Source organism: Scylla paramamosain, chromosome 4 (genome assembly GCF_035594125.1).
Source record: "Scylla paramamosain isolate STU-SP2022 chromosome 4, ASM3559412v1, whole genome shotgun sequence".
Classification (NCBI taxonomy): Eukaryota; Metazoa; Arthropoda; class Malacostraca; order Decapoda; family Portunidae; genus Scylla; species Scylla paramamosain.
In genome coordinates, this window is record NC_087154.1 from 9532501 (window position 1) to 9557500 (window position 25000).

Below are 25000 nucleotides of genomic sequence, written 5' to 3' on the forward strand. Positions count from 1 at the left end.
TATTATTATTATTATTATTATTATTATTATTATTATTATTATTATTATTATCATTATTATTATTATTATTATTATACTATACTGTTACTTTACATAATTATCACTAGCTTCATAATTACATTCGAGGATTTCAAGTTGGAGGCTTAAATAACGTTATCGAATTTCCTCACACACACACACACACACACACACACACACACACACACACACACACACACACACACACACACACACACACACACACACACACACACACACACACACACACACACACACACACACACACACACACACCTATCCTTGTGTCCATTTTGCTCCTGAAATGGGCACGAGTATTTTTTTTTTTTTTTTTTTTTTTTTTATGTAGGAAGGATACTGGCCAAGGGCAACAAAAATCTAATAAAAAAAAATGCCCACTGAAATGCCAGTCCCTAAAAGGGTCAAAGCAGTGGTCAAAAATTGGTGGATAAGTGTCTTGAAACCTCCCTCTTGAAGGAATTCAAGTCATAGGAAGGTGGAAATACAGAAGCAGGCAAGGAGTTCCAGAGTTTACCAGAGAAAGGGATGAATGATTGAGAATACTGGTTAACTCTTGCGTTAGAGAGGTGGACAGAATAGGAGTGAGAGAAAGAAGAAAGTCTTGTGCAGCGAGGCCGCGGAAGGAGGGGAGGCATGCAGTTAGCAAGATCAGAAGAGCAGTTAGCATGAAAATAGCGGTAGAAGACAGCAAGAGATGCAACATTGCGGCGGTGAGAGAGAGGCTGAAGACAGTCAGTTAGAGGAGAGGAGTTGATGAGACGAAAAGCTTTTGATTCCACCCTGTCTAGAACAGCAGTATGAGTGGAACCCCCCAGACATGTGAAGCATACTCCATACATGGACGGATAAGGCCCTTGTACAGAGTTAGCAGCTGGGGGGTGAGAAAACTGGCGGAGACGTCTCAGAACACCTAACTTCATAGAAGCCGTTTTAGCTAGAGATGAGATGTGAAGTTTCCAGTTCAGATTATAAGTAAAGGACAGACCGAGGATGTTCAGTGTAGAAGAGGGGGACAGTTGAGTGTCATTGAAGAAGAGGGGATAGTTGTCTGGAAGATTGTGTCGAGTTGATAGATGGAGGAATTGAGTTTTTGAGGCATTGAACAATACCAAGTTTGCTCTGCCCCAATCAGAAATTTTAGAAAGATCAGAAGTCAGGCGTTCTGTGGCTTCCCTGCGTGATATGTTTACCTCCTGAAGGGTTGGACGTCTATGAAAAGACGTGGAAAAGTGCAGGGTGGTATCATCAGCATAGGAGTGGATAGGACAAGAAGTTTGGTTTAGAAGATCATTAATGAATAATAAGAAGAGAGTGGGTGACAGGACAGAACCCTGAGGAACACCACTGTTAATAGATTTAGGAGAAGAACAGTGACCGTCTACCACAGCAGCAATAGAACGGTCAGAAAGGAAACTTGAGATGAAGTTACAGAGAGAAGGATAGAAACCGTAGGAGGGTAGTTTGGAAATCAAAGCTTTGTGCCAGACTCTATCAAAGGCTTTTGATATGTCCAAGGCAACAGCGAAAGTTTCACCAAAGTCTCTAAAAGAGGATGACCAAGACTCAGTAAGGAAAGCCAGAAGATCACCAGTAGAGCGTCCTTGACGGAACCCATACTGGCGATCAGATAGAAGGTTGTGAAGTGATAGATGTTTAAGAATCTTCCTGTTGAGGATAGATTCAAAAACTTTAGATAAGCAGGAAATTAAAGCAATAGGACGGTAGTTTGAGGGATTAGAGCGGTCACCCTTTTTAGGAACAGGTTGAATGTAGGCAAACTTCCAGCAAGAAGGAAAGGTAGATGTTGACAGACAGAGCTGAAAGAGTTTGACTAGGCAAGGTGCAAGCACGGAGGCACAGTTTCGGAGAACAATAGGAGGGACCCCATCAGGTCCATAAGCCTTCTGAGGGTTTAGGCCAGCGAGGGCATGGAAAACATCATTACGAAGAATTTTAATACGAGGCATGAAGTAGTCAGAGGGTGGAGGAGAGGGAGGAACAAGCCCAGAATCGTCCAAGGTAGAGTTTTTAGCAAAGGTTTGAGCAAAGAGTTCAGCTTTAGAAATAGATGTGATAGCAGTGGTGCCATCTGGTTGAAGTAGAGGAGAGAAAGAAGAAGAAGCAAAGTTATTGGAGATATTTTTGGCTAGATGCCAGAAATCACGAGGGGAGTTAGATCTTGAAAGGTTGAAAGAGTATATATATTCTTTATCCCTCAAGCACGTTTAATTTAAGGGAAAAAAAAAATTATATATATATATATATATATATATATATATATATATATATATATATATATATATATATATATATATATATATATATATATATTATATTGCAGTGTAATCCTCTTCAATATATTGTATCGGAGTCTGTACACTTCATTCGCAGCCGGCGCCTTTCAGGCATTCACTGCTTTTGCACCTTTAATAAAGCGTGTGGAAAAGTGAATAGGTGTAAAGAAAATGCGTTAATGTGATGGTTTTAAGGCTGTGTATGTGTGTGTGTGTGTGTGTGTGTGTGTGTGTGTGTGTGTGTGTGTGTGGGTGGGTGAGTGAGTGAGTGGTGTAAAATGCCAAACACTTTCAATAACGCCCTCTGACGACTTTCCCTTTCCGTGTAGCGCTGTGTTGTGCTATGCTACCCTACCTTTTCCCGTGTTTCTTTCGTGCAGGGGTGTGTAGCTGTATTTTGTATTGTTATGCTCTGTTGCGGTGTTTGGTTCTGTAACGTTTATCGTGTTGCGTCTTGTTTTGATCTATCGTTAACAGATCAGTAAATTAAACATATAGTACGGAGAAAGTTGTTTAATAAGCTGGTCTACTTAACTTCAGGAATGGACTTCTTTATTTCCTTTTAAACACGTGTAAGATGCCATTAAAGATACTTGGCATTCTTTGTGATGAAGTGCATGGCAGGGTTTCATTATGCATCACCGAGGACAGGGAAAGCTCTGGGCTCCTCATTTCCAAGCATTTATTTTTCTTTTGTTCATATTTTTTTTCAAAGGCTATAAAGTATTAAATACGTTCTTATGAGTGTTTTTTTCGTTTTTTTTTTTTTTACCTTTACTTATGCAGATTCCTTGTTAAACTATCACTAGAATCATGAAAACGTCCTTGAAAACCCCAAATTTTCACTAGAATTAGTAAAGGTTGAGAAGGTGAGACTGATCATGACACACACACACACACACACACACACACACACACACACACACACACACACACACACACACACACACACACACACACACACACACACACACACAGTACTTCCATGTCCTATTCTATCTCTCGTGCGTCCTACAATATATCTTCTTTGGTTCCCAGCTCATTCAGGAATCAGTGCTGTGAGAGGCAGTGAGGAGAAGCCTGTGTGACTGGTAAGCGGGAGAGCCAAGCCGCATGTTCCGCGGAAGGCGATTTGTTCGTATTATTGCCTTCATCTGTCTCTGTCTGTCCATCTATCGGTTATCTGTCAGGCTGTATAAGGATTTGTCTGTCTTGGTATTCATCTGTGTAGCTGTGCATTATATGTGTTTATTCTTGCCTATATCTGAAAAATTATTCCTGCCTACCTACGAGTACTTGCATATCTACCCATCTGCCTATATGTCCATCTATCTAACTATCTATCTATTACCCTATTCCTTTATCTCTTAATAGCAGAGGTGGGATACTTTATATCTGTAGGCGGGTCCCTGTCTGGCTCACTGGGCTCCACAAATAGATGGGGAAATAGATTAAATAAATGCATTAGTAGATCCTGGCCCCTGTGGTGTGATGGTTAGCATAGTTGCCTTTAAAGCATTTGGCAAAGATTCACCTACAACAGTGGTAGGTAGACAGCTGTGAGTTGCACTAATAGCAGTTCTTTAATGACATGCAAGAGTCATTCATATTTCGATCTGTTATATAATTAAGGTACGTGCGAGTAGAGTTTCTTCCAAAGGGCACCACCTGTTTCCCTTGTGTACGGATGGCGGCGGGAAGAGAAACATGAAAGCCGCTTGGGAGGGAGAGGGTGGCCGCATGGCAGGAGGTGAAATGGAGTGCTTGTGCCTGTTGGCGTCGATGACAACGAGCGAACGTGACGTGTGTGTAAGAGAAAGGCACAACACACACACAGTGGCCTGAATCTGTCATGCTGGGGGCACCTGCTGGGGGTGTCGTGCCTGTGTTTATCTCATGAAGTTGTTCTTGTGATGTGCCTGTCTGTGTCATTGCTTTGGTTCCTCCGCTGTGTCAGTATTGTCTTGCATGTAAAGTGCCTGTGATTTACGTCTTTGTGTCATTGCTTTGGTTGCTCCGCTGTGTTCGCTGTCAGTATTGTCTTGCCTGTAAAGTGTTTGTGACTTTCGTGTCTGTCATTGCTTTGGTTGCTCCGCTGTGTCCGCTGTGTCAGTATTGTCTGCCTTTAAAGTGCCTGTGATTTTCGTGTCTGTGTCATTGTATTGATTCCTCGCTGTGTCATCTGTGTCAGTATTGTCTTTTTCTGTAAAGTGAAGACCGCATGACGCCGAGCTGTTGCCGCTATGGTGTGGGACCACTCACGCCGACTAAGACCCTAAGAACATAAAAAAATAAGAGAAGCTGCAAGAAGCCGTCAGGCCTGCACGTGGCAATTCCTATCTGAAACACGCATACATATTTTCACCTATCATTCTCATCCATAAATTTCTCAAATCTTTCAAAGCTCCCTAATGCTGCAATGGTAGGGAACGTAACAGGGACAACAGTTAATGGAGCCTACGACACTTTATTATATTTATTATTAACTACACTCGTACATGTCACCTGTAGGGAAGTGAGACAGGCACCGTGCCGCCCTGCCACTCCCTTGAATCTGTCCTGAAGCATAGGAAGGTTTAATAACAAGTAGGTTACCTGAATGGGAGGAGGCGATTCCAGGTAGTGCGTCTGTCATCTTCACTTCATCTAACGACGTTTTCAGAGAGAGAGAGAGAGAGAGAGAGAGAGAGAGAGAGAGAGAGAGAGAGAGAGAGAGAGAGAGAGAGCGTTTGGTTACTGCTCTCTAAAGTTTCGAGTACAGAAAGACTTCCACTCTTTCATCCAATTTAATTCTTGAGGTGATACTCCTCTCCTTAAATGGTCGAAGTCACAGGAGAGTGGGAGTAACAGAATCAGGCAGAGAGATTATGTACGTGTGTGTGTGTGTGTGTGTGTGTGTGTGTGTGTGTGTGTGTGTGTGTGTGTGTGTGTGTGTGTGTGTGTGTGTGTGGAAGGGAGCTGGCTGGTTGGTTGCATCCCTGACTGGTTCAGGGACATGAATCTCTCTCTCTCTCTCTCTCTCTCTCTCTCTCTCTCTCTCTCTCTCTCTCTCTCTCTCTCTCTCTCTCTCGAATTATCGACTCGTGAACCGATGATTAGAGGAAGTCTCATAAAGAAAGAAAAGAGTGAAAGGAATTAAAGTGGTTAGTTTTTCTTTATTCCTAATTACAATTTTTATGTGGGGATGATGATAATGAGAGAGAGAGAGAGAGAGAGAGAGAGAGAGAGAGAGAGAGAGAGAGAGAGAGAGAGAGAGAGAGAGAGAGAGAGAGTACCTGTTCTACTCATGTTTCATAATATTAGTTTTATTTATTTTTTTATTTTTTTAATTGTACCATCTATACTTCATTCTTGTCGTCGCCTGGTTACCGTGGCTGCCTCAGTGGTGCGTTGCCTTGACACCCCCGCGAGATGTTCAGTGTCACCTTGAGAGAGATTCCAGTCCCTTGATTCATGAGATGGACCGCAAGGAAGGTGTATTGCTTTTCTTGTATTGATTAATCGGGATGCCTCAATTCGGCACTCCTTCACTAACCGTCTGTGTGGATTACTGAATATATTTTTGTTTCTCGGCTATATTCGTGGTAAAAAATAAATAAATAGATGAATAAATAAATAAATAAATGAAAATAAATAAATAAAATAAAACGAAATAAATAGATAAATAAAAGAATATGGTTTTAGAATTTAGGTTAGTATCAATGCTATGTAAACATTTGTGGGGAGAGAACGTGAACTGTTGAAGTGCTATTATGTTGTAGTGTTAAGTTAGTGTTACATCTTAAGATCAAAGAAAGGAAGTAGTTTATTTTGATTAGTTAGTTATGTAGGTATTCATTTTATTTTAATTATTTTATTTTTCATTTTTTTTCTCGCATTGATGTCCGTTTTAACCTCTGAATTTTCCTGAACCCTTTGCCTGCTGAGTTTTGGGATGTCAGTTACTATGCATCTCCCTCTGCAACACACACACACACACACACACACACACACACACACACACACACACACACACACACACACACACACACACACACACACACACAGCAGCAGCAACAGCAATAGCAGCAGCAGTGCATCGGTGAGTGGTGGGGACGACGCTCGGGAGGCGAGACTAAATTAACATAATCAGACAGTTCTTGGCGGTCGTCATGGTGTTCTGTCGCGTATAGAATCAGCGTTGAGTGTTTTGTTGCTTACCTTCTATTGTGTTCCCATAGACTCAGAGCAAATTTAACGATTATTATTCTGCATTTGTCTCCATTATTATATTTAAAAGATCAAATCCGATACTTTTTTTTTCAGGTATTTATCTTCCCATGCTTCCCATGATTATAGGAATATGTTTTTTGCTCGAGAATTTCACTGATATCGAATGAAGTGTTGATTCAGGAATATAATTGAGTTGATGAAATATTCTACGAATCAGATTTGGATTTACTTTTATTATTTTAATGTTAGTCAAAACAGCGGTTCAGGAATAATAATTGATTTTAATCCCAGTGCATTGAGTCTGTCACTATTGCATCACTGAGGGGTGACCTAAATGTGCCGATCTGTGCCGATCTGCGCCCTCCCTCCCCTGCCCCTCTCTTGCTGCAGGGAGGGTGCTTGCTGTTTACCTGTCTAGGGGAAAGCTGTCTATTCAGAGGGGCAGTTGGCAGCTTTGCGATATTCTTTCACAATAATTATCAGGTGTACGTGGCTACCTGTGCAGGGAGACAGGCGGGCACTGCTCCGTTCTCTGAGTTGCCAGCTGACCACGACTGCGAGGGAGCCTCAGCACCGAAGGTTTGTGGATGGGAGGCGGCGGCGTGGTAGCGGGAAGGAGGGAAGAGGATGCCTGCTCAGGATCTAAACTCTAAAGATTTGTCTTGACTATCTTTCGTGAGGTCTCAAGCCGTGAGTTGTCAGTGGAGGCTCGGCTAAGTGGCGCATCCATTATGAGCGGCGCGGACTCCTGAGGTGTGGCGTCGTGACCTCAAGCAGCGGGTGCCATGAGACGCGCTTCCATTGGCTTTGCGTTATTGATCTCGCTTGTCTGGCTTACCTGACACACTCCTGATAAAATAAACAGCACACAAGTGATGATGAGGTTGAGATTAGTATTCCCCTTGTTGCGAGAAGGCGGCTTATCACTCGCCTGATAACTGTGAGCAGCACGCCTGATGCCAAGCGGCCCTGTGGCGCAATGGTAGCGCGTCTGACTCCAGATCAGAAGGCTGGGTGTTCGAGTCACTCCAGGGTCACTCATTGTTTTTTTGTGACGCCTTGCCTCCCGCAGCAGCGAAGAAAAATGATTGTGTGACTACTCGTGGTCCATCAAGTCTGCCATTTCTTAGGTTGTCGGAATATCGTTTTTTTTTTTTATTGTTCGTCCTGCGTGAAGGTTTTGCATTGCTGCTCTGCGCGTCTGTCTAGCTTAACAGGACTGGTTTTGTTGTGCTTGATATTTTGTCTTGTTAAGAAGAGTTTTGGGGAGCCTTGGTTGATGCATGCATGGTAGATATTGTTGCTCTGATTATTGTTGTTGTTGTTGTTGCTTCTGTAGATGTTGGAAACTCATGATGTTGCTGGTAATAGTAATGATGATAATAATAATGGTAATAGTAATAATAATAATAATAATAATAATAATAATAATAATAATAATAATAACAACAACAACATCAGCAACAACCACAACTGTGATGACGGCAGTACGATTAGCAGTGGAAGGAGAGAAACCTGGAACCCATACCTGACATTTCAATTAACTCTTTTCTTTCCCTGGTGAGTGACGCAAATACTACCCGCGTGCTATTTTTACGACGAAACAAATTAAGCTTAAACCTGAAAGACCGACAATTTTAAAAAGCTGACAATGGCTGACTGACTTACTCTCCTTTCACACGCACACAAAGAGACGAGGCGGCGCGGGGTGGCGTGGCGCGGGGGTCTGCTCCTATAAATAAGAAGAGAATAACGCTCCCACTGCACCTTGCCATAAAGAGGATAATGGATAGTTATGGAAGTGCAGGTATTTATAGTGCGTGGGGACGGTTATAGTGCGGATGAAATAACAACCACGTCACTGGCCAGCCTCGTACAGGTGTGTCTAAATCAGAGCAAGGCCGCCCAGGTGCACCAGGCCCTCCTCGCGTCCACCTGCACTCACCTGTCTGTCCCTTCACACCTTCACTGCTTCTCCTTCCTGGTGTTGTCGTTCCCATTCTCACAAACTCCCAGTAGTATTTGTTTCCTAAGTATATGGGAGGCGTCTAGGTAAGTGTGTGTGTGTGTGTGTGTGTGTGTGTGTGTGTGTGTGTGTGTGTGTGTGTGTGTGTGTGAGGGTGGGGAGGGATAGGTGTTGTGTCAGGAACGCTCGTGCACCTGCTGCTTTACCTGTTCCTTTACCTGGCACGTCCTTGAAGCGCCGGTAGGACAGGCAAGTGGTGGTGGTGGTGGTGGTGGTGGTGACAGGCACAAGGGCTGACTATTTGTGGTTTCGTTGCTCTCGTTGCAAAGGTCTGTCTTGCGCACCGGCAGGGGAAAGGCGTCCTCTGATAGGCGCCTCCTCTTCCTCCTCCTCCTCCTCCTCCTCCTCCTCCTGCTCGCCGCCTTTCATCTCGTTCGTGCACCTAATCCAAGGCTTCCTCCATCATCTACTTGCAATCTGGGTCTTCTGTGCTCCTTCCTGCCTTATCACCTCCCTCACCTGCTTCTCACCCTCATTTACCTCGCCCCTCACCTGCCTCACCCGCTCTGCCTCCCAATACACCCAAGCCCACCCATGCATCCACCTGTCTCGCTCCCAACCTGCAGCCTGTCAGTTCACTCTTGTCTCGACGCGCGCCCCTCCTCTCCCAAAACCACCGCCTCTCGCTTTCCTTCGCTTCCTATGCTATTGTTAAATGAGCATTTTCTACCGAACTCCCGCCCCTACAATCTAACAAGCTTATCTCGTGTAGCGTAACTCGTTGTAAGAAAAAGACGTGTAGATTTCGAACCGAACGAATAAGTTAGTGTCGCCGTAATAGAGAGAGAGAGAGAGAGAGAGAGAGAGAGAGAGAGAGAGAGAGAGAGAGAGAGAGAGAGAGAGAGAGAGAGAGAGAGAGAGAGAGAGAGAGAGAGAGAGAGAGAGAGAGAGAGAGAGAGAGAGAGAGAGAGAGAGCAAGGGAAATTAAATTATGTGCATGGGAAGAATACGAAATGTGAAAGAACTAGGAGGAGAGAGAGAGGAGGGGGAATAAAAGAAAGGAAAGAGATGAAAGTGATTGCTAACTGATTATGCACCGGAGGGAAGAATGGAAGGAGGAAATGAGAGAGAGAGAGAGAGAGAGAGAGAGAGAGAGAGAGAGAGAGAGAGAGAGAGAGAGAAAGAAAGAGTGGAGGACGGACAGAGAAAGAGAAAAAAAGAGAAAAGAACCGATGCGATATGAGAGAAAAGAACAATGAAAGAACGCATGAGAGAGAGAGAGAGAGAGAGAGAGAGAGAGAGAGAGAGAGAGAGAGAGAGAGAGAGAGAGAGAGAGAGAGAGATACCGATGATTAAACAAAGAATGGAGTGCGTAGGGGAAGAGAGAAAGAAAGAGAAGGAAGGAAGAAAAGGGTAATCAAAGAGAGAGAAAGCGAAGACGAGGTAAGAAATAAAGAAGAAAAGACGATGAAAGGACAAAAGGACAAAAGGAAAAGAAGAGGAGGAAAGAAAGGAGTGAACAGGGGGGGAAAGATACTGAAAAAAATGAGAGGCAGGGATGGAAAACATTATCAAAAAATGGAAGACAGGGAAGAGCGAAGAGAGAAATGATAATTAAAGTCGGAACGAGGAAGGTGGGGGAAAAAAAGGACGAGGAGGAAATGAAAAGTAAAAGATAAAGAAAGAAGGTAAAAATGGTGGAGGAAAGGACAGGAGGAGGAGAAGGAGAAGGAGGAAGATGAAAAAGAGAGAGGGAAAAAATATAAGGAGAGGCAAAGGTTAGGAAGAGGCGAGAGATTAGAAACCAGAGAGAGAGAGAGAGAGAGAGAGAGAGAGAGAGAGAGAGAGAGAGAGAGAGAGAGAGAGAGAGAGAGAGAGAGAGAGAGAGAGAGAGAGAGAATAAAAAAAAAGAATACATTTAGGAATTAAGTTTATAGAAAGGAAAGAAAGGGAAATAAAGCATAAGAGGATGAAAAGAAGGAAATGAGGAGGAAACGAGAAGTAGAGGAAGGAAACGGGGAAAGTGTGAGGTGAAAGTGGAAAAGTAGAGGAGGAGGTGGAAGTAAAAAAGAGAAGGAAGGAGGAGGAGGAGGAGGAGGAGGAGGAGGAGGAGGAGGAGGAGGAGGAGGAGGAGGAGGAGGAGGAGGAGGAGGAGGAGGAGGGGAAGGAAGACCACTGTATAAACTTGTATGAACACATAAAAAGAGAGAAGCTAATTTTATCTCCTTTTCGTCCACCAAACCATTTAAAAGACTGGAGTACAAAAATGAGTGTTTAAAAAAGTTGCAGGTGATTATGGGGGAAAAAGAATTAGCCAGCAGTGAAGGGATTAGAAAGAGGCTGCCTGTGTGTGTGTGTGTGTGTGTGTGTGTGTGTGTGTGTGTGTGTGTGTGTGTGTGTGTGTGTGTGTGTGTGTGTTAGAGAGGGTGGTGGTCTGTGTCTGTATGTATTGTGACACTTGTTTTTAGAAGTAATCAAACCACTCACTGTTTGCCTGAAATAATGATGCATGTTCGTGGTTAGTGACTGTAGAGGAGGAGTGGGAACAGCAGATGGCAAGGCAGCACGTACATCATTTCAAACTCCGGGCCATTTAAAAAGTCGGCGAGATATTTACCATAATCTTGTTCTGGTTTCTGTAACGTTGTTTGGGGCCGTATTCCATCGACTGAGTGATCCCAAGTTGAATTATTGTTCTGGAAGACGTGTTGAGGCTCTGCCGTTTCAATTCTGGCTCGGTATTTCCTGTTATCGTCTGAGGAAGAAGCTTCAAGAGGTTTTCATCATTTATATTGTCGATTTTTTCAAGGAAGTCTCTTAAATCACGACTGATTCTATGAAATTTTAAGGACGCAATTTAAGTTTCCTTGACATTCCTTCATGTGAAGCCACGTGACGCTGTGATTAATTTCGAAGTTCTTTGTTCTGATTCCAATTTAGTTTCGGCTTTACGAAACAAGATGATCAGAATTTTATGGTTTGTTGCAAATACGGTGTGACTAGTGACGTGGAAAATCGTGTAATTATTTCCGCAGATTTGTACTCGGCGTGGCGGTCAATAAAGGTCAAAATTGTAGTGGTCTTTTCACTCACAAGTCAGCAGTGCGAGTGTTACTAATGACGCCACTCAGACTTTCTTTTGCCGAACGAACTCTTTTGCGTGTTATAATTATATCTGAAGTTGTTGTTACCTGTGCACATTAGTTTAGACGTCTCTATCAAAGCCCAATAAGCATTAACGCTTCATTTTGATTGTGTCTAAATCATGCTCTTATAGTTTCACTGTTTTCATTTACGTGTCTAATTTGATGTTATGTGGATGTTTTTAGCGATGAGCCCGAAGTTTAGGTCATTAATATATATTTATCTGTCTAAATTCTAGATCATTAATGTGCTGTTTGCTAACTGTATGCCTCTCCTCCTCCCACGGCCTCGCTGCACAAGATTTTCTTCTTTCTCTCACTCTATGATTCTGTCCACCTCTCTAATGCAAGAGTTAACCAGTCATTCATTCCTTTTAATAGTAAATTCTGGAGCTCCCTGCCTGCTCCCGTATTTCCTTCTTCCTGTGATTTGAACCCTTTGAAGAGAGAGGATTGAAGACAGTTATCCTCCTATTTTGGATGATCTGTTTAACCTTTCTTTACGGATTGGCACCTCAGTGGACATTTTTCTTTTCGTTCTTTTTGTTGTCATATGCCAGTGCCACTCTTACATAAAAAAAAAGAAAAAAAATCACGTTATATTTTCATTGTTTTCTTTAGTTTACATTTCTAGTCTTGTGTTATGTAGATATTTTTAGAAGCAAGTCCGAAGTCTGGATCATGAATATATCAAAGACACAGACCCCTGAGGCGCACCACTAACATTACACGCGTCAAAATTAATCACACGATGCCTCGCTATTCATCACCACAGTATTTTTTTAATGCTTCGTAGCCTGGAGTGGATATCTCGGCTTGTCAGTGTCTCTCTTTTAGATTGAGCCAACTTTGTGTAATAGTGAGGACGTTGGCCAGTTCTGGATTTATGTAACGCTGTGTAGTCTGGATGTTTTAATATTATATGTTTTTCATTATATTATTTATGTACATCATTGAATCTTTGATAGTTTTTACCCTGGTCGGACTCTAGAGGGAAGGAAGAAAGAAGGAAAGATAGGAGGAAGGAAGGAATGAAGGAAGGAAGAGAGGGAAGAAAGATCCGGCTGGAAGGGAAGATGGATGGAAGAAAAAATGATGATGCAGCAGGGAGGAAGGAAAGAAAGGAAATATAGATGGAAGGAAGGAAAGACTATGTAGGACTCTGGAGGGAGGGAGGGAGGGAGGGAGGGAAGGACGAAAGAAGGAAAGACCCGATAAAGATAGAAAAGATTAAGCTGAAGAGAGGGAGGGAGGAAGGAAGGATAGATATAAGGAAGGAAGGAAGGAAGGACCAGGACCGAGGAAGGGAAGGAAAAAGGAAAGATATATTGTGATTGTGATGTGGCAGTAATAGATAATTGTGGTTGTATGTAAAGTGTATTGTAATTAGTCCTAGGTGCTGTGCGATGTTGTGTGTTGGGTGACTGTAAGTTGCGTGGGTGAGTGTGTGTGTGTGTGTGTGTGTGTGTGTGTGTGTGTGTGTGGTGTTTAGTGCAGTATTGTGGCATTGTGGGTGAAATTATTGTCTTTTAAGAGTTGCTAATTGCCAATAGTGTTTTGCCATTGTATGATTTTTATTTATTTATTTATTTATTTATTTATTTATTTATTTATTCTTATATGCGCGTCCCCGGTAGTGTGTGGTGATGGTGACGAGCGGTGATGGTGACGTGTGGTTATTATGGTCAGGTGTGATGTTGGTCACGTGTGATGTTTCAGGCGTGGAGGAGTTTGATGTTCATGAATATAGTGTTCAGGTGTGTGGGGGGGGGTTGATTTGTTACGATGATTGTTTTTTTATTATTTTCTATCTATTTATTTATTCACTTATTCTTTATCATTTTCTTCTTCTATCTACTTATTTATTCCTTTTTCTTTCTTTTCTTTTCTTACGTTCGATAACCTCTAGGGCTATAAAATGGTATATAACTTGATTTCCATTGAGACTATAAAAGATATTTGACATTTCATAGGTCCAGCCGGTTCAATTTACAAAGTGTATGTTGTTACTGTGAGAAAATTCACATGGGCAATAAACCTATTTGAATTTGAAATTTTTGAATTGGAATAGATAGAAGGAAGGAAGGACCAGGCTGAAGAGAGAGAGAGAGAGAGAGAGAGAGAGAGAGAGAGAGAGAGAGAGAGAGAGAGAGAGAGAGAGAGAGAGAGAGAGAGAGAGATGAAGGAAGGAAGTAGAGGCCACATAAAGATAGGAAGAATTAAGATAGAGAGAGGGAGGAGAGAAGGAAAGATAAACAGCATGAAGGAAGGAATAAGACTGAGGAACGGAGGAAGGAAGGAAGGAAGGAAGGAAGGAAGGAAGGTATTGTAGAAACGAAAACAAGATCACGTGAATAAATGAAAGACTAAACTAGAGGACGAAAGGAAGGAAGGAAGGTAATGCAGGCAGGAAGGAAGGAAGGAAGGAAGGACCGCGATAGATGAAGGAACGAGAAACCAGACTAGGAAACTTATAAACAGGCGGTAATTGTGTCCATTGTGCAGGTAATGAGTGAGCGCCATCTGTGTGACGCGTAGCTCACGGAACAATGTCCGCCAGCCCGTGTCTCCTGCCCACTATTGACACCCTCTCACCCCCCCACCTCCTCTCCTCCCACATCCTCTCAGCCCCCACATCGCCTCCCACAGCCTCTCAGCGCCCACCTATCCTCCCCAACACTTTCAACACCGACCTATTTTCTCCCACACTCTTAGCACCCACCTCCTCTCCTCCAACACTCAGCGCTTCCCACCCTCCCCTCGTCCCGCCTCTTACTCACTCACTCATCTCACACCCACTCACTCATACTCAAGAACACCGCGGTCTGTATCTCTCTCTCTCTCTCTCTCTCTCTCTCTCTCTCTCTCTCTCTCTCTCTCTCTCTCTCTCTCTCTCTCTCTCTCTCCTTTTCTATCAGTTTCTCAGTCTTCGATCTTCTGTTTCTCATTTAATTTTCATTTCCTTATTTTCTTCCTTCCTTCCTTCCTTCCTTCCTTTCTTCCTTTATTTCTTCCTTCCTTCCTTCCTTATTTTTCCCTCAGTACCGAACCCTCCTACCTATATTGCCCCTATTTTATTCCTCCTCCTCCTCCTCCTCCTCCTCCTCCTCCTCCTCTTCCTCTTCCTCCTCCTCCTCTTCCTCCTCCTCCTCCTCCTCTTCCCCCTGCACTCTCAGTCTTCATTTTCGGCCTCCCTGCCTCTTCTCCATCAAGGTTTAGGAGTCTCTCTCTCTCTCTCTCTCTCTCTCTCTCTCTCTCTCTCTCTCTCTCTCTCTCTCTCTCTCTCTCTCTCTCTCTCTCTCTCTCTCTCCTGACTGTGTTAATCTCACCATAATATTTTCTCCCCTCCTTCCCTTCTCTCCATTTTTTCTTCCCTTCTTCCCCTCCTTTCTCACTCCCTTCTTCCCTCCCTCCTTCCTTCCCTTCACTCTCCTTCAGCAGCTGTCGGATGGGAAATAAGGAGAGGAAGAACAGAAAACGATTAATAACTTTGTAATAATGGGATGTAGATGAACAACAGAACAAGAGAAGTGACAGAGATTGAGAGAGAGGGAGAGGGAGGGGTGCAGTAAGGAAGACTTGAGGTGCCATGTAGGATGCGGGAGGGAAAATGACGATGACAACACTGCCTTGGCTTATTACAACTTTTCCCTCCCGTCCTTCCAGCCAACTTTTTTTTCCCCTCATCATAATTTCTGTCGTAGTTTTTCCCCCCTTGTCTCCCTAATGCTCGTGTCTAAGCTTCACTCTCCCCCTCTCTCTCTCTCTCTCTCTCTCTCTCTCTCTCTCTCTCTCTCTCTCTCTCTCTCTCTCTCTCTCTCTCTCTCTCTCTCTCTCTCTCTCTCCCCCATTTTCATCTCGCCCTTCATTTCACACAGTCTCCCTCTTCCCCATTCTTATTCCCATCATCCACGGGCTTCCCTCTTCTCCCCCTCACCTCTCTCACTCCCTGCCTCTCTTTCTCCCCTCTCAAACTGCCTCATCATTTCTCCTCCCCTATCCTTATCCTACACAATCCCCTTCCTCCTCCTCCTCCTCCTCCTCCTCCTCCTCCTCCTCCCAAAGTACCTTCATTTCTTGCTCCTCATTTTTAACTCCTCATCCTTCCTCCTCTTTTGGAAACACCTCCTTTCCTTGTTTCTCTCTCTCTCTCTCTCTCTCTCTCTCTCTCTCTCTCTCTCTCTCTCTCTCTCTCTCTCTCTCTCTCTCTCTCTCTCTCTCTCTCTCTCTCTCTCCTATCGTATTGTTTCCTTTTTGCCTTACTCCCTATCCTGGTTTTTCTCTTTTCTTTATTTTTCGTCTCTTATAATCTCTTCTCTTCGTTCATCTTCCATTTTCTCTCCTCTGTCCACAGGTTTTCTCCCCTCCCCTCCCTTCCCCTACCCAGTGCCCCTTCCCCTCCCCTTTTCTCCCCTTCCCTTCCTCTCCCCTTCCTTTCCCTCCCCTCCCCTACCCAAATCCCCCCTTCTCCTCTCCTCTCCTCTACTCTCATTCCTTTTTCTCTCCTTCCTTTCATCTCCTCTACTCTCCTCTCCTCTCCTCTCCTCACCTTTCCTCTCCTCTCCTCTCCTCTCCTCTCCTACATAGCCTCCTTCATCCACACCTCCTCCTCCTTCTAATGCAATGACTTCCCTCCGTGACAACTTAATCTTTAGATGACGGCCTGGCTGATTTAGGGATTGGTTCTGTATTGTGTGTCTGTGTGTGTGTGTGTGTGTGTGTGTGTGTGTGTGTGTGTGTGTGTGTGTGTGTGCGTGTGGACGGGTGGGTGGGTACGTGCGTGCGGGTGTGCAGGACCAATAATCCCCCGTCAGGTGCCGTCATTCAGGCAGGGGAGGGCAGGGCGAGGTGAGGGAAGGTGAGGCAGGGAGGCAGGGAGGTCGAGAGGCGTTCTGTGCTGGGATAAATCAGGCGAGTGGGCGGAGAGAGTAACGAGGCGAGGCTACATCACGGCGGCCCGCTATTGGGGGAGAGAGAGAGAGAGAGAGAGAGAGAGAGAGAGAGAGAGAGAGAGAGAGAGAGAGAGAGAGAGAGAGAGAGAGAGAGAGAGAGAGAGAAAACAGATTATAAGATAAATACTTCCTTCTAATGAGGGAATTTGTGAGTATTTTTACGTAATTTGCCTCTACAGAATGACAGTAAACAGAGTACAGACGGACACACTGATAGATTAAATAAACAAATGAAGAGACAGACGGGAAGAGACAAAACAAACAAACAAACAAAACAGACAAACAAATGAAAAGAACGACATTAACAGGAGAGACAGACAGACAGACAGACACATACATACATAAACAGGCACCGCAGAAAAAGCAAGCAAAGTACCAACAGAAGGTAAACAGAACCACACAGGCACACAAACACACAAACAAACAGTAAAAAAAATCACAACTGAATAGACAACACAGAACATTTAGACAGCAAACAAACTAAATAGACATGAAACAAGCACAAAAAGAGAAAGACAAACACACTGGCAGGCTGACAAAACAGACAGACAGGGACAGAGACAGACGGGAGGACAAAGAGACAGCCACACAGGTTGACATACATATACATAGACGGCGCCACACAAACGAAGGCTTTAATTAAAAACTTTCTCGTGATTATACAAAACGAAACTTTCCTCAAGAGTCTATACAGAACACGGCCTCCTGCTGAATAGCGGTAGGGAAGCGAGAGAAGGATGGATAGATGAATAGATACATAATTAGATATATAATTGCATAGAAAATGGGTAGGTATGTAGATAAGTAGGTATGAGAGAAGGCAGATGGGTGAATAGATAGATTTTTTTAAATAAGAGGGGCACTGGGCTAGGACAAAAGAAAAAAACGAATACAAAGGCCTATTGAGGTGCCAGTCCTTAAAGAAAGATCAGAGGGATTAACTAAAACTCGAGGATAAGTGTCTTGAAATCTCCTTCTTTGATCGAATGAGAGACTGATGGATAGATAGATAGATAGATCAATAGATAGACAGATAAATATATATACAACCAGTTATGTTAACTTCCAGAACCTAACAGAATATCTTAGAAAAATTTCCAAACACGAATACAGAACTATTTTTGTATTTGTTGTCTGAACTGAAGTGAAAGTGCACGCCGCGTTTGACTGTCAGCGGTGGTGGGTGGTCGTGTGGCGGCGGCGGCGGCAAGACGGAGAGGGATAGGCATAGGCTTAGGGAGAGACGGTGGAAGGCACGAGGGAGGGTGCTGTCAAGGAGGAAGGGGGGAGGGAAACATGGGCACGTGGACAGTGTTGGTGTTGTACTAGGGAATATGTGATGGTATTTTAAGTAAGTCTTGTTTCCTTTCCTGTCACTGCACACAGGCACAGGAGCACACAGACAAACAGTAAAAAAAGAGAAAGGTGGATAGAGAGGACAAAAACATTTAGACAAGAAACAAACCCCTGCAGTCTCATGTCTCCTTTTCCCTCCTGTCTTATCCTGTCCTGTCCTCTCCTACACATCCTCCTTCATCCACACCCCTTGAAAATAGACAATCCTGTTCACCACTGTGCTTCACCACTAAGACAGTCAAAACTTGCATGAGAACTTAAAATATTATGAAGGAAAAAGAATGTAACGTGGTAAATTTTAATATACCTTCATGTATTATTCCCCCGCCAAAACAATTAGTTGGCGCGCCTTGATTCCCGAGTGTGAGACGGCCGGGTTATTGTTTACACTCTGAAAGGGAAAACCTGCGAGCACCGCTCTGCACGTAAATACACTGGTGCGGTGAGGCGAGCATGGGTGTAGTATTCTTGTGTGGGTGTTGTGACGGGAGGGCTCGAGTTGCAGGACCTCAATGCAGAGGAAAATACACAACATTACTGACGCGCCTCTTGAATGGCCAGGAATTCCCTATTAGTGTTAAGGAAGACCACAAACTCAAGGCTGCAGCGAACACAACCATGTATTGAAGTTAGTGGTGACCACCTAGAACATTTCATGTTATAATTACAATTGCAGAAGGTTAGTTTCGTTATGAAGTGACTGTATTCGCGGCCACGGGAGCGGAGGTGGCGTTACTGTACTCTAACAAGCTGCCTGTTAATCCTTCGTCTAAAACCAGGCATGCCGCACGCTTCAGGATTACTCATTACTGTTGATATATACAGGCAGCAACGGCGAATACCGCTAAATATAGTTATTTTCCAGTTTCAAATAATAAAATAATGAATGCTGCTTGGATGATACGATTTTGATTATGATAAATATTCGTAAAACGTACCGCATGTACTTTTTTTGATGCAGTATTGGTGGACAGGTTGACAGAGTACGATGACGCAACCTTCCATCCCCGTGACCGCGAGAATACTATACACACTGCGGGAACACGGCATTTATATATACTCTATTTATGCTTTGCCGGTAAAATACACTGTGCTTTTATAACGCGACTCATTATTTTCAACACACTGGATCATGACCTGGTTTTGCAGTACTGTATGAACTTGACCGTGCTGTCGTTCCCCCTCCATCCTTCCATCTCCTGTCCCTCTCACCGCCTTCCTTCCTCCCTCTCTTTATCCTTTCCTTTTCACAGTCTCCCTCTCTTTTAGTATATGTTTATGGAAGATTCTAAACTAGTATAAGACATTCTTTCATGAGTGAATTGTGACAGATAGATAGACAGATATAGATGGACGGATAGGCAGATACATAGAAACATGGGTAGATAGATACGTAGCTAGATATCAGTGGAAATAGAAAATGGGTAGATAGATACGTAGTTAAGTATCAGTGGCCACAAAACAAATCCCCAGTAAGCGCCATAAATACTCAGCAAGCTTTAAACATTTAACTTGTAAAGCTCGCGTGTGAGTCGGTAAGCAAACATACGACCGCCAAGGCAGCAGAGAATGTGGTGGTCGTGGTAGTGGTGGTGGTGGTGGTGGTGGTGGTGGTGGCGTAGGTTGCTTTGTTTATACGTCCATACATACAAGGAATCTTTACTTGGGTACACTGTATAATATATTTTGCAGGAAGTTTTACATGTGTTATATTTTAATTCAACGTACGCACATACTTTTGCGAAATGTATGCAGCTTTATATATATATATATATATATATATATATATATATATATATATATATATATATATATATATATATATATATATATATATATATATATATATATATATATATATATATATATATATATATATATATATATATATATATATATATATATATATATATATATATATATATATATATATATATATATATATATATATATATATATTTATTTATTTATTTATTTATTTATTTATTTATTTATTTATTTATTTATTTATTTATTTATTTTATTTATTTATTTTTTTCCGGCATTCATGTCGTACCTCCAGGCCGTCAGTGAGTAATGTGTGTGTACATGTATGGGACAGGTATATTAGACAAGGTAATTAGTTCAATGCGATGCTGATGATTTTCTACCTGTATATATATATATATATATATATATATATATATATATATATATATATATATATATATATATATATATATATATATATATATATGGCACCTGAGAGAGAGAGAGAGAGAGAGAGAGAGAGAGAGAGAGAGAGAGAGAGAGAGAGAGAGAGAGAGAGAGAGAGAGAGAGAGAGAGAGAGAGAGATCAAGCAGAAAGACATCAAGAGAAAGCAAACCTCAACCATACCCACACAAAGCATCCACACATGCCCCACAAAGCCACAATGCCCAGGAAACCTTGACACATTAAGAGGCACTCAGTCACATCCACGCTCCGTCCCTTCCTCCTGCCCTCCCTCCTTCTCCCTCGCACGCAGCTAACATTTCTAGTTCAAAGTGCCGCCGCCCACACCACTCAGACTGCAGTCAAACACATAATCTCCGGATCCGGCTTACATATCGGGTTGGATTCTAATCGCATTACAACCAGTCGTACCGGACCTCCTGCCCACTCCCTCTCTCCCTCCCTCTCCCTCCCTGTGCTTTCCTTTATTCCAGCTGTCTTTACCTTCAGCATAGGCCGCCTGTGACTAGTATTAGATGTATTAGATGTTGCTGTGATTGCTTCTTTCTTGTTGTTGTTGATTGTATTGTTGTTGTTGTTGTTGGTGGTGGTGGTGGTGGTGGTGGTACTGTTGTTATTGTTATTATTATTATTATTATTATTATTATTGTTATTGTTATAATCATTGTTGTTATTATTATTGTTATATTTTTTACTGCTGCTGTTGTTGGTTTTGTTGTTATTGATGCTAATGTTATTGTTATTGTCATTGTTTTTGTTATTGTTATTTTTATTTTCATTATTATTGTTGTTCTTGCTGTTGTCGTTATTAGGAGTAGCAGCAGCAGCAGCAGCAGTAGTAATATCAGATGTAAATACAAAGAGAAGAAATAATAGCGTAACTCAAATGCTTTATAATAAAAATCAAACGCTTAGTAATCCAGGCAGCGAGTATTAAAATGAAATATTCACGCCAGAGCCAATATACAGTTTCATGCCAACACGCAGTTAGCGAATTCACAAGACTAAAGCCGCGGAAAATACTGATATAAAATGACGAGAGAAATAGTATATCGCGGCGGGCTTGTGTGTGTGTGTGTGTGTGTGTTGGAGAGGGTAGGTCAAGGTTTTCTAGGCATGAGTGGATGGAAGGAAGCCAGACAGGAACAAACAAGACCACACGTGTAGGGTTTTACCATCTAATTGAGAAAGGAGACTGACATTTAAAACAACTGAGGCGGAGTTGAAGTGGAAGAAATTTTGAATCAGAGAAGTGCATGGTAAAAATGAAGCACAGTTAAGAGTATGTCAACCAAGGGGCGGTATAAAAAGAAGGTGGAGCAGACGGAACTAGGGTGGTGAGATCAGATAGGTTTTGCTTGGGTGGTCGAGAATGAACGGGCTGCCAAGACACATTATTATTAGGGAACGTTGAGGTAAGTCTTTTGATCAGGTTCGTCTAGTTAGGAAACAATTTCGAACTTGCACGAATTGCTATAAACGAGACAAAATAAGGTTTAAGAAGGAGCGAGACTAAAATTGGTTCACAAATCTTGTTGGGGATGAATGGAACAAACTTATCAAGAACGTGGCAAATGAACATGTTAGCTAGTTTCAAGAGGAGGTTGGATGAATATATGGATGAACACCAGAATCTGCACAAGTGGCAATATGAAGAGGAGAAATGGGAGCAAGTAAAATGGAAATAAGTATAAGACAAAACCAAGTTAATAATTTGAAATATATAGGAGATAATGAAAAGGGGATCTCATGAAGAGATAATTAATTTAGTAAAAAGAGATAATAAAGGATAAAGGGATATCTTCAATAGCAGAATTCATGAACAAAATATGGAAAGCTAAAAGAAATGAAAAGGGAAGACATAAAAAAAATATAATTAAGGATTAGGATAAACCTCACTGATACAAGGAGGACCAATGAAAAGTCTGTCCGTGTAATAAAATGAAATAAGGAAATTAAAAGAGAAGAAAATATATGATAATAGACCAACATCTTAAATCTTATGTAAACCAAGAAACAAATAACTTGCAACTACGAGACAGAAATAGACGTACAAGTGGGGAAGCAAGATGTACAGTGTGTGAGGCAAAAAAAAGACCTAAATCACTTTATATTGCTGAGTCCCGGATACTCAGAAGAAAGGAAGAAGGAACCTCTACTCCAGCAACCTCATACAGAAGAAGAAAATCAGATATTGGAAAGATTGTTATTTGAGGAGAAAAACATTGAAAAACGAAGAAAATGTTAACCCTTTCACTGCTCTTCGAGACATGGTTTCTTAATCACAAGCCTTTGTTAAACATTTCTAAACATTACACTGGTTAGGCATTTGAAAATCTGTACTTTTTGTTTCCTTTCTCTTGATTGTGGACGCTTATAAAGATCATGTACAGTGCCTTGAGTGTTGATCTTTTGTTTATCGCAGTGAAATAGTTATACAGATTTTGAAAGACAGAAGAAAAAAGATAAGAGAACAATAAAGAAGACAAACATGAGGGAAGCACCGTTGCATAAAGGCTTCTTCCCGACAACAAAACTGAACCCGAAGTTGATAATGTCAGATGGTAAATTTAAAGTGCCTGGAAACTGGTCTTTTGTTGCTGAAGTAAGGGATGAGGTAAGATAAGATAAACTGTATATATTATTAAACGTCTTGGAAAAACAGCTTGAAATTCTTTAAGGTGGGTGTGCAACATTTTCATAAGTAAAAACTCCTTTGTACTTCTGTTCTTGTATTCTTTCATTCTCAGATCCTGACAAATATTGCAAAACGATAATGATTATGATTGTTTTTTTCTCTTTTCTAACAACAGTGATTTTTTTTTCTAACAACAGTGAATATTGTAATATATTGATGCTTTGTGATTTTCTTGCCTTCATATTCAGCTGCGACACTGAAATGGTGCTCAACATACATTGCTGCAGTCATAGTCTTCTGGTGTGAGTCCCGTCAGGAGAGAAGAGGTCAATTTTTAGCGCGTCCCTTTCATATCCTACTGGAAAAATTCTTGAGAGTACTGCCTTGATGACGCCACGCCAGTAACGCCTTAGGGCACGAGTGGCCGGTGTGGGCAGCCCTTGCTTCTCTCGATCTGGGTTCGGTATTGAGTTGGGACGCTATGCTATTGTTAGGCAAGCAGTGGGGAGCCGCCACAGACTGCACTCCAGACCAGCTGCCACCACTTTGCTACGCTACAGTTATTCTTGTAATGTAGAATCTCACAGAAATATATACATCTTCAAGTCCATAGCGACACTGTAAAGGATTAATAATATATACTGTACAGCTACGCAGGTAGGGGATGTGACTTAGTAACAGGTATATTTAGTGAAGGACGCAGCGAGAATATCTGTTGTGTATTGGAGGGATTAGTCGAGTGTTGCTTAAAGAGGAGAGCACAGTTGGCGGCAGCGCTTCGTCTGGGAAATAGCGAAAAATTAAATGGTGGGAGCAGCGGCGACTCTAAGCTTTGGTATTCCCTCGCCATCAAGCTGCAAACGTTATGATGAAGCTGGGAAGTGAAACATTCCTAAGCATCTTTCCTGAAGCTTTGTGTATCCGGCTGTGAGTGAGATGCCGTCAGTTGAGTGCCAATGAACTGCACTGCGCGCTGAACGAGAATCAGTATGGAAGTCACAATGAGAAATTAATGTATACGAAAAGAAAAAAAGGGCAAAACAGAGCCATGCAGCATCGTTATTGAGATAAAAAGCATTACACAGGCCTTTCACGGTGTCAACATCCGGCCGGAAAGGAAAGCACAGACTAGAGGGAACTGCAGGGAGATAGATAGTGTCTGTTGTTATTGATGTTGTGTTGTTGGTGTTGTTAGTGGTAGTGGTGATGGTACTGTGTGGTCTAGATGTTCTTTGTTTTCATTCTTATTGTTGTTGTTGTTGTTGTTGTGGTGGTGTTGGTGGTGGTAGGTGATGGTGGTACAGGCGATAGTGTAATTGTGATGGTGTTACTAGAAATGTGTGGTGATGGTGATGTTGTGTTGGTGGTATTGGTGGTATACATAGTGATGGTGTGGTGATGTTGGTTACTGATGGTGAGTGTGAAAAGATGTTAACGTTAGTACTAGTAGTGGTGAAGTGATGCAATATTACGTGGTACTGATGGTTGAAATGCAATAATGTTAATAATTCTCGTGCTCCAAAAATACGTAAATGCCAAAATATTTCCTCCCTTTTTTCCAACACTGACACTTCACCTTTACTCTCCCGCGTCCCTTACCTTGGAGCAGATAGTGTAGCTTAACATGGCTATAAAAGCAACTATAGTCTCTTCACGGCTAACATGTCTCCTATGCTTCTGATGTTTGGTTCTCATTTGTGTTCCTTTGTGGTGGTTGTAGTGGTGCTTGTGGTGGTGGCAGCTGAAGGTCATTTCTTATCTTCAGCTCGAGCAGGTGTTGTTTCTCACGCTGCTACTACCACCACCACCACCACCACCACCACCACCACCACCACGTTAAGCCTATATAATAATTATCACATCTTAACTAATATATATTTAAATTGTAAAAAGGAAAACGTAAATGAAAAAAAAAAGATGCATAAGTAAAGGGTATTGAGGCACTTGATGTAGCAGCCATACACACACACACACACACACACACACACACACACACACACACACACACACACACACACACACACACACACACACACACACACACACACACACACACACACACACACACACACACACACACACAACGTTAGAAAAAAATGTGCAGGTACAGTCGAAATATTTTTTTTTATTATTTTATTTTTTTTATTATCTAACACAACTTTGCCTCCAATCTATTGAGTGCAAA

The 25000-nt window shown here is 42.3% G+C and overlaps 1 long non-coding RNA gene and 1 other non-coding gene across 3 annotated transcripts in view; both read left to right on the top strand.

The window, feature by feature from the left end:
- Positions 1 to 25000, top strand: part of LOC135099717 (uncharacterized) — a 536836-nt gene that overhangs the window by 201225 nt on the left and 310611 nt on the right. The gene's annotated exons all lie outside the window — the stretch shown is intronic.
- Positions 7511 to 7582, top strand: Trnaw-cca (transfer RNA tryptophan (anticodon CCA)). The gene has a single exon. It is a non-coding gene; the product is annotated as a tRNA-Trp (tRNA).